The sequence below is a fragment of the Vicia villosa genome, unplaced genomic scaffold, assembly GCF_029867415.1.
Source record: "Vicia villosa cultivar HV-30 ecotype Madison, WI unplaced genomic scaffold, Vvil1.0 ctg.000625F_1_1, whole genome shotgun sequence".
Classification (NCBI taxonomy): Eukaryota; Viridiplantae; Streptophyta; class Magnoliopsida; order Fabales; family Fabaceae; genus Vicia; species Vicia villosa.
The window spans coordinates 740,803-751,558 of record NW_026705281.1 but is presented as its reverse complement, the minus strand read 5'-3'; the positions used below and the strand labels follow the sequence as shown (position 1 = coordinate 751,558).

The 10,756-nt window shown below is 39.4% G+C and overlaps 1 long non-coding RNA gene across 1 annotated transcript; it reads right to left on the bottom strand.

Moving 5' to 3' along the window:
- Positions 1-2,554: 2,554 nt before the first annotated feature.
- LOC131629978 (uncharacterized) lies at positions 2,555-3,173 on the bottom strand. Its single transcript, XR_009292168.1, has 2 exons — positions 2,909-3,173; positions 2,555-2,821 (listed from the first exon to the last, which is right to left on the bottom strand). It is a non-coding gene; the product is annotated as an uncharacterized LOC131629978 (long non-coding RNA).
- Positions 3,174-10,756: the final 7,583 nt, after the last annotated feature.

Sequence of the window (10,756 nt, the reverse complement as noted above, 5' to 3'; positions counted from 1 at the left end):
CCTGATGATCTTAGTCGGACCGTTCGTGAGGCTGCAGTCATTTTGCGCGAAAAGTTTTCCGCCAAACTGGATAAGTTGAAATTGCCCTCGTATGTTCGACCAGAACTACGTTATGAAGTGGCTTTCAAACTTAATCCTCCAAAATTCCCTCCACTACCAAGTGCGGATTTTGGTGTGGCTTTGAGCCCTCCTTTTCCAAATTGGTTTGTGTGTGGCAACGTTCTAAAAGACCTTCAAAACAGTACTAAAAAACGCGCCGAACGAGTGGTTCCGACTAAGCATACCTTGGATACTTTCAAAGGACATCTACATATAGATCTTGAACATGTTCGTGTCTTGACTCCAATACCTGAAGGTTTGGATTCAGACAATCTTTTCGACTGACTTTTCTTTTCTTTGCTGATATACTGATTTCAGTTTCAACTACAGCTGTTGCACGAAGGAGGAAGGTTAAGGAAGCTCCTGCCCAAAGGGATTCTAGGACATCTAAAAGCAACAAACCAAGTAAGAGTGACTCCATCGTTACTGACAAGAAGCCCACGGTACATACCCATCTCATATTCTTAATCTTGTACAATCTGTGAGTAGTACTCATCTTACTTATCATCTATTTTCAGAGCTCGAAACCCCCGACAGGTTCGAAGCGGAAAGCTTCTTCGACAGCTGCCTCAGATGGCGAAGATAAATCCCCTCCTCGTACTAGACAAGGACACAGGAAGAAACAAAAAGCTGTTACCCCTTCAAGAAAAGGGAAAGGGATAAGTCCCTCTAAAGCTGCTTCTCCTGGCGATAAGGCATCCTCTGGAGAGTCTCCTTTGAAAGTTGCCAGCAATGCCTTCGTTGTTGAAAGTCATAATTCAAGTCCAGATAATATCCCAACCAAGGTATTTGGGTCTCACCCCACATATTATCTTGTAATTTTAACTAAATGATTGAACTGACATTTTACCTAGTTATTGCAGGATGATGCTGGCACTGCCACTTCAGGTTTTAAGGATCATGGCCTTACCATTAATGTTGACAAACTTTACGGTAATCGCCAATTTTTAACTTCCATCAATAAACCCCTCAAAGGCTTATCTTTATGACTAACTCTGCCCCGTTTAATACAGATACCTCTCAAAACAAAACTCATGTTCTCTCCCCAGTCTTCGAAGATGCTAGGCCAATCGCCACCATATTGCCTAATGAACCAATCGAAGAAAGCCAATCCACTGACGAATCCCCACCTACTCACCAAGACAAAAATTTGGAAGAAGATCACCCATTTTCAGGCAGCGACAATGTGAACCTACAACCACATGACAGCGAAGATACTGCATCGGAGCAAGATGCTACGGAGGAGACTTCTAAACCAGAAAAACAAGATCCTCAAGGAACTTCGACTCTTGATACAGAAGCCATTCCTGGGACAACTTCGACGCTTGCCCCTGCGAAGCCTACTCCTTCGGAGCTGGAACAACTTAAGCAAACTGATCCTCTTAGTTTCCTAAAGGCTATCATGAATGTGAATACTTCTTTGCCTTCGGAACTTGATGTCTCTCCAGCTGTGACTGTAGAATCTAGTGACAAGGAAGATATTCCTAGCCTCCTTCGACAAATAAAAGAGAGATTCTTTGGGGTCAATCTTGTGGATGTTCTCAGCCGGGAACCTATTAAGAGTCACAACTTAAATCAACTTTTAAAGAAAGTAGATTTACTTCAAGTCTCCACAGAAGTTTCAGAGGTAATTGTTCTGTGTCATACCCCAAAATTTACCCGATTTAATTTGCATCTGTCAATTTATTAAGGGCGTTAAAAATTAGGAGCCATAGGGTTTAGTATACCTATTATTAAACTCGCTCTCCTATAAAATACCCTTATAAATTGGTTAAAATAAAATGAAGGTGTGAACAGCGAATACTTAAGGTCCAATTCATTTTGGTTCATTTGTTTCTCATCATTTGATCATTTTTATTATCTTTTTTACTAAATAATGTTATTATTGTCACTAACTTTGAATTATTAGTATTATCATTATTAATTCTTACTATTAAAATTAGTATTAGAATTATTATTGTTAATTATTAGTATCATTAATATTAATATAATTTTTTAATTGGTATCATTAAGTGTTATTAGGAGTATTATTGTTGATTTAAAACATTATTGTTAGTTGGTATTATTATTTACTGTATTAATCAGATATTTAAGTTAAATTAGACTAGTTAAGATTAATGGACTAATTTCAGATTGGGCCTAAGAGAGTCTTTGAGTAATGGGCCAGGCGTGTGGGCGTACAGAGTCAAGGGTCTTGGGGCCACATATGGATCAATGGACCGGGTCAGAACCGACCCGGATCCTATTCATCCTCTTCCTCTCAGCGCTGCAGAACCCTAGCTTCCCCTTTGCACAACCAGCGGCGCCGCTGCTGCAACCAACTCAAACCCTAAAACAAATTCCGCCCAGGCCCAAGGATGAATCAAAGTGAATCAGATCTTCAATCAATTAACAAATCAAATCCAGATCAAATGAAATATAATCTTAACAAATCGAATATAATTTTTCATTAAACTAAAAATCAAAACAGACATCAAAGAATATAAAGAAAATCAAATCTTATGTCAAATTTACACAAATCAAGTTTATAACAAATCTGAATAGAATCTCTGAATTAACAACAAAATCAAATCTCTAATTTCCTAATTGAATCAAAACCTAATGCTATAAAACGAAATCTTAACCTAGAACGAAAGAGGGGGGACGAAAAATCGGAGAGGTGCTGAGATCCGTTGCCGCAAAACGCAAAAAAACCTTGAACCGGGTTCATCCAACTTCGTACCTGTAACGGAAAGAAGGAAAATCAGTGGGAGATCGGAAAGGAATTGAGGAGGCTTACACGTTTCTAATCTCAAGATCAAAGGTAAACATGCTTAGCCTTGCAATATTGTGATTCGTATGCTTGCATGATTATTGAACATATGTTATTGATTTGATTTGAAGTGAGAGGAATGGTTTGGGGTTGCTGGGGTTTGATGTGTTGTTATTGTGCGAGAGAGAGAAACGAAGAGGAAGAAGAAGATTTTGTTGTTCATAGGGAGAAGGAACCGAAGAGAGAAGGGGAAGTTTGTGTTGCCATTTTTGAGAGAAACCAAGAGTAAAATTTGGGAAAACACGGGTTACAGTGTTGGTGAGCCAACACGTTAGTGGTTGGAAAGAAAAGAGGAAGAGATAAGATTTCTTTTCGGTCCAATAGTTGCGAGACACGTGGCCGCTCTCAGGCCATGTGAATGGTCCGATTTTTTTGGTCCAATGATCTATGTCTTACCATGTTCCCTCATTAAAGAGCACATGCTCACCGTTAGATCTGATCAAACGATCACAAGCCGTGAGAACATACCGTAGCTCCGTAGACACGCCCACACTCTGTCCAAACGAACTTCTATGTCTGTTTGGGCTTAACCCAGTTACTATTTACACTCCCCATAATTGCTACCCTGAGCAAAGTACACCCCCTGCGCCTAAAATTTAATAAAAACTAATTAATATTTATTTGATAAATTTAATAATTGTTTATTTGTTTTTTCCGAATAATTCAATTTTCTCTCCGAACCGACCATACCTATTGGTCTCATTAGGCGAGAAATAATTCGGATCAATTTATTTATCTAATAATAATAATTCAATTAATTCTAGTTTAATTTTCTCCTCGAACCGACTAAGTCCATTAGTCACATTAGGCGAGAAATAATTTTTTTAATTAATTAATTCTAAACTAATTCTCTCCTCGACCCGACTAAACCTATTAGTCGCATTAGACGAGAGATAAAACTTAATTATAAATCTAAAACACATTCAATTTGCTGCCCGCGATGATCAATCTATCGATCTGAGTAACCAGCAATGCCCCTTAATCCGTTAGCTATACTGACCAAATCCATTGGTCACCGCATCTAACGGTGCCATATCAAATCAGGGTTGTACGCCCAAAACATCTAAAAAACACTAAACCACGATACTACGGATGTTCATCCTTTTCAATTCACAACTTTCAAAACTACGACAGGCCATTCAAAAAGCCTTTAATCAATTTCAAACTACAAATTCAAATTCTAAGGCGTACAATCCTGGGTCCCGAACTACGTTGACTCTGATTCTCCATAAGGAGATACGTAGGCACTTGGTAACAAGGCGAGTCCCCTTCCCTAAAATCTCAATCTTTCCCCTATTCACTTCCTTAGCTATAAAACCCAAATATTTTAGCCATAAACTGTTACCTTAGATTCAAAGCCATAGGAAAGGGTTGAGGGTGCCTAACACCTTCCCTCGACCTGATTATAATAACTTACCCCGAATCTTTAAACTGCGTAGGGTTTCCTATTCGCCCTTCAGAATAGGTGGCGACTCTAAAACTTTAACTTTTAGGGCAGGTTGCTACATTCTGCTAGGTTCTCTAATTGATCAAATCCAGGCCAACATTCTTCGAAAGCAAAATGTCGAAAAAGAGCTATCTGAGACAATGGCCTCTCATGACTCTTCATGGAACTCTGCTGTGGATGCAACGAAACAAGGTGAGGCCCTCAAGCTTAAGCATTCAGAAAATCAGAAGGCTTTTGATGATTATGAGAAGAACATCAACTCCTGGAAACAAGAGATAAAGGTACTCGAAGACAAGATAAAGGAAGCTGAACGTTGTCAGGCAGCCATACAAAAATCCAACCAACAGGATTTACTCGAAGTGGTGCAGTCGGGGATTAAACATTTCGAGACTGCACAGAAATTAGTGCCAGAGATCGAAAGATTGAAGAAACAACGGGCACTAATTGAGCTTCGTATGTCTTCGTGGGAAACTCAATACTTGAAGATCAAAAACAATCTCCCTGAGGATTTTAACTAGCTGTTTCCAATCCTGTAACTTGTTGCATTTTCGTTTTGTAATCGAAGCCTTTGTAGAAACATCTATTTGTATGCTTGACTTTTATTTTCTTCGTTTATATCTACAATGTTTGCCAGCACTATTTTAGCGAATCTTTCAATTTCTGCCAAAATATATCTTTAGATTTTCTACAGTGCTTTTATTTAATGCAACGTATAGACCCTGAACATCCTTCGCAGCATCCTTGCCTCTAGACTTGACGTTTCCACTTCTCTAGCCATAATCATTATTGAACAGTGACGTCACTTTCTCCAAAACGTCAATTTAAGACGTGCGTGCATCAGTTTCATGATTACTTCTCAACTTCCAAGGGCGGGAAACGGCGGAAGCCATAACCTCTCTCTTTGGAAAACCAAACGCAGTCCAATCAATCATTAACAATTTAAAACCACCCTTCAGTATCCCCAGTCTATATAAAGGGTCTAATATTGCCTTCATTTCTTCATTCATGCGCTTTCTCTCCAAACTAAACACAGAAAAAGAAAACACACAACTTCTTTCTCAAAAACCTTTCTTTTCCTTGCAATGGCTGGACCTCTTTCCTTTAATAACATCAAAGCCCTCATCAAGAACGAGTTCAGACTCTCTGAGGATGAACTTGTTCGTAACTTCATCAACATCGAAACCCTCTTTGTCAATCAAGAACTGGACTTCTATTTTGAAGAAGTCTTGGAGGGTGCTATCTACCCCAACATGTTGGCAGGATTCTGGATGAATGCGTCCCTACGCATAGATCCTGAAGGTAGGACCACCATTGATTCTGCTATTCGACATGCTCGTCTTAGCATCACTCCCACCACTATTGCCAACCTAATGAGATGCAGTAACTCTGGGGAAACTTTTGATGACAACAGTTTCAACATGACTACTCATCTCATGTTGAGAACTCTTATGGATAACGACCGCTTCAGTGCCAAAGTTATCAGGATCTGGCACCAGATGCTCGTGGGAAACTTTCAACCTCGGAGGATTGATGAAAACAACATCATGGTTGAAGACTTGGAGTTTATCCTCTGTGGTCTTCGAGGGAAGAAAATTAACATTCCTTTGATGATCTTTAAAGGACTTGTTAAGGCTGTCTCCATTGGTGTCAACCGTCAAGGGAGCGTGACCTGTCTTCCATACGGGAGACTCCTCAGTTACATTTTCCTTAGGAAAGGTGTAGTGAAGAGGATGCGCATTTCTGGAGCCATGGATATGTTCGAAGCTGAACCCTCGCCTGTGTTGTCCTTGGAAGGTTTAGACCAAAGGATTAACTAGCAAGTATTTACCTTAGGTTTTTATGCTTTCTTTTTCTTTTGTAATCTCAGGTCCTGTTCTTTGGATCCTTTTGTAATGCACGTACTCCTATGTTTTGAATGAACAATATTTTGGTGTCTCTTTAGACTCTTTTCCTTCCATTTAACAATCTATTCTGATTGTGAAGCCATTTTGATCAATGTGACATATATGTTTTGACACATGCCTGACCATTTTGGCTTTCGTAGTACCCTGAGTATCTACATTTTTGCAATCTTTACTTCGTACATACTTGGTTTATATCTCTTCAAATATTTCCCGTTTACTCTTAAGATCCTACGATCTTCTGCTAACTCTTCAATTTCGTAAGCATTGTTCGAAAATACTTTTAAGATTCGAAAGGGTCCTTCCCAATGTGGGGACCATTTACCAAGTGCCTGATTCTTTCGATCTATAGGTAAAATAACTTTCCAAACTAAGTCATTATTAACAAAAGTTTTACCTTTCACCTTTTTGTTGTATGCTCTGGACACTCTTTCCTTTTGCCTTTTTATCATTTCCAGTGCTCGAAGTCTGTCTTCGTCCAAATCTACTAACTCATTCATCATTAACTCCCAGTACACGTTGGGAGGAATGTCTGCTTGTCTTTGTATTCTTACTGATTGCAAATATATCTCAATTGGGAGTACTGCATCATGTCCAAACGTCAACTGGAAAGGAGTTGTATTTGTAGCTTCTTTTGGAGATGTTCGACAAGCCCAGAGTGCTTGATCTAAAGTCTTATGCCAGTTCTTGGGTTTCTTTCCCACATGTTTCTTAATAAGGCCAATTATTATTTTGTTTGCTGCTTCAACCTGTCCATTTGCTTGAGCGTAGTACGGTGTAGAAGTAAATAACTTGAAACCTATTTCTCTGGCAAAGTCTTGCATTTTTCGTCCAGTAAAGACTGATCCCTGATCGGTTGTTATACTTTCTGGGATTCCAAACCTATATATAATATGTTTCTGAATAAACTCAATCACGGCCTCTTGATCCATATTTGCCAGTGGTATTGCTTCGACCCATTTTGTGAAATAGTCTATTCCTACCAAAATGTACCTTTGACCTTTAGATGACTTGGGGTGAATTTCTCCAATCAAATCTAATGCCCATCCCCTGAAAGGCCACGGTTTTACTATCGTACTTAATTCGTTTGCTGGAGCGTGTTGGATACCTGCATGTTCTTGGCACTCTTGGCACCCTTTCGCAAACTCTATACAATCTTTTAACATCGAAGGCCAATACATCCCATAACGAAACAAGAGCCATTTCATTTTGTGCCCTGCTTGATGTGCACCACATGCCCCACTATGTACGTTCGACAGAGCCAAGTATGCTTATGCTTCACCCAAGCATTTCAACAATACCCCTTCAGGAGTTTTCTTGAACAATTCATTTCCCATCAGGAAATATGATAAGGCTCTATACTTGATTTTCCTGTCTGTATCCGTCGAAGGATTTTTCAGATAGTTAATAATTGGACTCCTCCAATCTGTGTCTGCCAACGAGTCTATATTTAGTACTTCGAATTCTTCTTTGTTGGCATAACCCAATTGTGAGTTCTCTAGATCACTTGGAGAAAGTTTAGTAGACATTGCTCTTCCTCTTACTTCAATCAATTCCTCCAACTTTTCTTTTGATACTTTATATCCTGAAGCTAATTGTGCCAAGTCATTTGCTTCCTGGTTATTCACCCTTGATACATGTTTTAATTCCACATATTCGAATCTCTTGAGTAGCCTATTTGCAATGACAAAATACATGATCAAATTCTCTTTGATACACTTGTACTCCTTTGTCAATTGTTTGATGACCAATTCGGAGTCTCCTTTAATTTCGACTCTGGTTGCCCCCAATTCTAACAAAGCCTCAAGTCCAGCAATTAATGCTTCGTATTCAGCTTCATTGTTGGAGCATAATGGACCTTCGATTTTATACTTGAGCTTTGTTGGAATTCCATCAGGAGAAATTATCAACATTCCAACTCCAGTACCCTCTCTATGTGTTGAACCATCGAAGTATAACTTCCAAGGTTTTAAGTCCACATAATGCTGATGATTCTCAACCACCGCATGGTCGACAATGAAGTCTGACACAATTTGACCTTTCATTGCCTTGAGAGGCTGAAATATTAATGAATATTCAGTAAGGGCCAAAGCCCACTTGCCAATTCGACTATGTAGTATTGGCTTAGATAACATATGTTTAATAACATCACAATGAGATGAAACGTAAACATCAACTGGCTTTATATAATACTTAAGTTTGATACAGGAGAAATACAAGCAAAGGCAGAGCTTTTCTATATCAGTATATCTAGTCTCTGCATCATTGAGTACTCTACTTAAGTAATAAATGGCTCTTTCGATGCCATTCTCATCTTCTTGTGCCAGCATGCTGCCTATTGTTTTATCTGACGCTGAAATGTATAGGCGCATGTGCTTCTTCCCATTTGGGGGAGATAGAATTGGTGGACAAGTCAAGTATTGCTTTATCTGATCGAAAGCTTCTTGATGTTCAGCACGCCATTCAAATTTTCCTTGCTTAAGCCGTAGTAGAGGTGAGAAAGCTTGCGTGCGTCCACTCAAGTTAGAGATAAATCTCCTTAAGAAATTTATCTTACCCAATAATGATTGTAGTTCTTTCTTCGTGGATGGAGACTTGGTTTCCATAATGGCTTTTGTCTTGTTCTGGTTAATTTCTATCCCTTTTTTGTGGACTACGAAACCCAAGAAATCACCTGCCTGCACAAAGAAAGCACATTTGAGGGGGTTCATCTTCAAGCCGTATTTCCTCATTCTTTCGAATGATTGGCTCAGATGATCGAGATGACTCATACCCGAGGTAGATTTTACCACAATGTCATCTATATATACTTGCATGAATGTTTCTATAAAGTCATGAAATATAGAATTCATTGCTCTTTGATAAGTTGCCCCAGCGTTTTTCAAACCAAAAGGCATCACAACCCATTCGTAAGTGCCTATTGCCCCTGGGCAACGAAATGCTGTTTTGGATACATCATCTTCTGCTATAAAGATTTGATTGTATCCCGAATATCCATCCAACATGCTCAAATACTCAAAACCTGCGGCTGAGTCTACTAGCATTTCTGCTACAGGCATGGGATACTCGTCTTTAGGAGTAGCTGCATTAAGGTCACGAAAGTCTATGCATACTCTTAATGAGCCATTCTTTTTAATTACAGGTACTATATTAGCAATCCATTCAACATACCTTGTAGTTTGGATAAATTTGCAACGCAAGAGCCTTTCGACCTCTGCTTTAATCTTCGAGTGAATCTCTGGCGCGAATCTTCTGGGAGTTTGCTTTATAGGCTTCTTTCCTTCTTTTATTGGTAATTTTAATTCGACTAAGTCTCTTCCTAGACCAGGCATCTCGTCATAATCCCAAGCAAAAAAAATCTCTGTTTTCTTTCAGCATTTTGATGACCGTTGCTTTTAATTCTGGTTCTAGTTTCGCGCTGATATATGTTATCCTTTTTTGATCATTGTCTCCAAGATTTACTTCTTCAAGTGGATCTTGGGCCAACATCTTTATGTTCGACGCCATTGGGTCTTTTTCGAATCCCAAAGGTTCCTCGTCGTATATTGCATCTAACCTTTGATTTGGTTCTTCTCTTATGATCTCTTCGTCTGGAGCCGTGTCTTCAGAGAGTTCGAAACTCGTACGTATCTCCAATTCTGTTATTCCTTCTTTGGTTAGAACTGCATCTATCTTTGTATTTGATAGTTCGGCTTCGAGAGCCGCCTTCCTTTTGTTCTCGGCCACATAGGCCGAAATCTTTTCGAAGAACGAAGACTTAGACATGATTAATGTCATCGTCCCAGCCTGTTGGCCGTACTGTTGGATAATTTTCCAATGGTGCTGTATCTGCTGGACCATCCATGATCTCTCTATCCCATTGGAATCCATTTGGGTGTAGAGTTAAATAGTACAATGCATTTTTATTTGGGGTATACATCTCTTCTGCAGCATGACAAGGGCCTATGTTTGCCAGGTTCCTATCGAAGTTGGTTTTATTCACCTGGTTGACTTCAGCCATATAGTAACTATGATCACCTTCGATATTCTCCACTATACCATCTTCCCTCCAAATTGTCACCCTCTGATGCATTGTTGAGGGCACAGCTGCTACCCCATGAATCCATTCCCTACCAAGCAAAAGGTTGTAGTTTGCTTTTGCTGGTATAACCATGAACATAGTTGGCCTGGTAACTGAGCCTACTGTCAAATTGACCTGAACGACTCCCAGTGTTTGTCCTATTTTGCCTTCGTAGTTAGATAAAACCATGTTATGTGGCCTTATATCCGTATCGAACATACCAATTCTCTTTAGCATGTATTGAGGCATTAGGTTTACTACTGCTCCCCCATCAACTAGGACTTTATTAATGCCAACATTCTCAATCTTAGCCCTGATATAGAGTGGCTTCAAATGATTTCGCATACCCTCATCAGGCCTTTCGAAGAAAGCATTCTGTTCTTCAACTGCACCATTATTCAGCACATAGTAACACACAGGTCTGTGTTTTGCCATTT